Source organism: Malania oleifera, chromosome 12 (assembly GCF_029873635.1).
Source record: "Malania oleifera isolate guangnan ecotype guangnan chromosome 12, ASM2987363v1, whole genome shotgun sequence".
Lineage (NCBI taxonomy): Eukaryota > Viridiplantae > Streptophyta > Magnoliopsida > Santalales > Ximeniaceae > Malania > Malania oleifera.
The window spans coordinates 81,220,495-81,222,705 of NC_080428.1; positions in this window are offsets into that span (position 1 = coordinate 81,220,495).

Sequence of the window (2,211 nt, forward strand, 5' to 3'; positions counted from 1 at the left end):
TAATTAAGTTGTAGTATGTTTTTACTATAAAATATTTTTTTATGAAGTAAAACATGAACACCAAATAGGAGAAAGAGTGGAGCGCTGAAAATGATTAAAAATTTCACTTTTTAGATATTTATATGCCAGATTCGTCGACGAGACACGTCACCTCATCGACGAGTCTTTCTTTAAATTCGTCGACAAGTCCCTATATTCGTCGATGAAATTCAAGCTGCTCTATACCCCCCTCTCGGTATTTTCTCGTCGACGAAGCCCTATATTCGTCGACAAAATCCTTAAAGCATTCGTCGACGAAACCCTGTGTTCGTCGACGAAGCTTGGCAGCCTCCCTTCTATTTCTGTTTCCATTTTTTCCTCTCTCTTTATTATCTAAATTCCATTTTTATTCGAGTTGTCACATTCTCCCCTCCTTATAAAATTTTGTCCTCGAAATTTACTATTCACATAATTCATCATCCCCTATTAGGTAAAATGGTCTACTTGTTTTATTACTTACCCTCACTTATGGCGGAGGAATACCGTGGTTACAACTCAGGTTCTGGGAGATTACATATATCAAAAGAAAATTCCTCCCAAAAACTAAAATATCTCACGCTATCTAAACATTACATGTACCTGTACAAAAACATTACATATTTTACTTACATTTCTAATTACATTTAAGCTTCTAGGAATAGTTGCGGATATTTTTGTCTGATCTGTTCCTCGAGCTCCTAAGAAGCCTCTTCTATTACATGATTCCTCCACAAAACCTTTACCAGAGGAATCTTCTTACTACGTAGTTCCTGCTCTCTCCTATCCAGAATTTGCACTGGTACCTCCTCATAGGCTAGTGAGTCACTGAACTCCAACTCACCATAACTGATAATATGAGAAGAATCTATGACGTATTTTCTCAACATCGATACATGGAATACATCGTGAATTCTGGATAATGAAGGTGGTAAAGTTAACCTATAGGCCACCGGTCCCACTTTCTCTAAAATCTCAAACGGACCGATGAACTTAGGGCTAAGTTTACCCTTCCTACCAAATCTCATAACTCCTTTCAGTGGAGCTATCTTCAAAAATACGTGATCACTCACGTCAAACTCTAAATTCCTGCGGCTATTGTCGGCATAACTCTTCTGTCGGCTCTGAGTTGCACTGATCCTGTCCCTGATAAGCCGAACTTTATCACTCGCTTGTTGCACAAGCTTTGGCCCTATTACTCGTCGCTCGCCCACTTCATCCCAAAACAAAGGAGATCGACATCTCCTACCGTATAGTGCCTCGAATGGTGTCATGCCTATGCTGGATTGGTAACTGTTATTATACGCAAACTCTACCAGCGGCATGAACTGAGTCCAACTACCTCCAAAGTCCAATACGCACGCTCGGAGAATGTAACACCCCGACCCCGAGGGGCCTGGGATATTAACTTTTTACTACTGATTTACAGCGGAAGCAAATAAACTCGATTTTTATTAAACCAGAGCGCTAATTATTCATGTTACAATCATTTATTTCAAAAGAAGAAAATTACACAAACGTAAATATCTGAAATCATACTATATTTCTAATTAATCTTTATTTTTTTCTAATCCCCACCCGCATGCTTGCTAAGCCTGCTTGCTAAGCCTGATTTCCGACATGTCCTTCAGAGTTATCTGAAATAAAATATGATTGGGGTGAGACGACGCTCAGTAAGTAAATAAGATTATTATTAGTGTGTGGTCAAAATGAGCTTTTAAAGAATTTCGTAAAATAATATTTAATACTATAATTTCAAGACTGCTTTTAGAATAAACATAACTTTAAAGATTTCTGCATAAAACTTTTGTCATCAATTTCAACAGTAAATTTTTACAATCATATACTATAACTGCTAAATTAAACTTTTAACTTTAAAACTGTAAAAATATTTAATGATAAACATATACTTTTCCTTATACGTGTTCCTTAGATCGTCATTTAAGTACCAAAATGATCCTTTTCACGTAAACTTACACTTTTCCTTCAAATCATCAGTAACTTTGTACACGTAATTAAATGTGTATAAACATATATTATAAAAACCCACCCTTAGGCCTGTTTGCCGTAAGTCATGTTTACCCCCATGACTGGGTTGTGCGGTCCGAAGACTGGACTTAGCTGGCTGGCCGACCAAACTAAATCAACGTACGTAAACTTTAAGTGAGATTTTCCTTATTAAGTCCTGGACTTAAA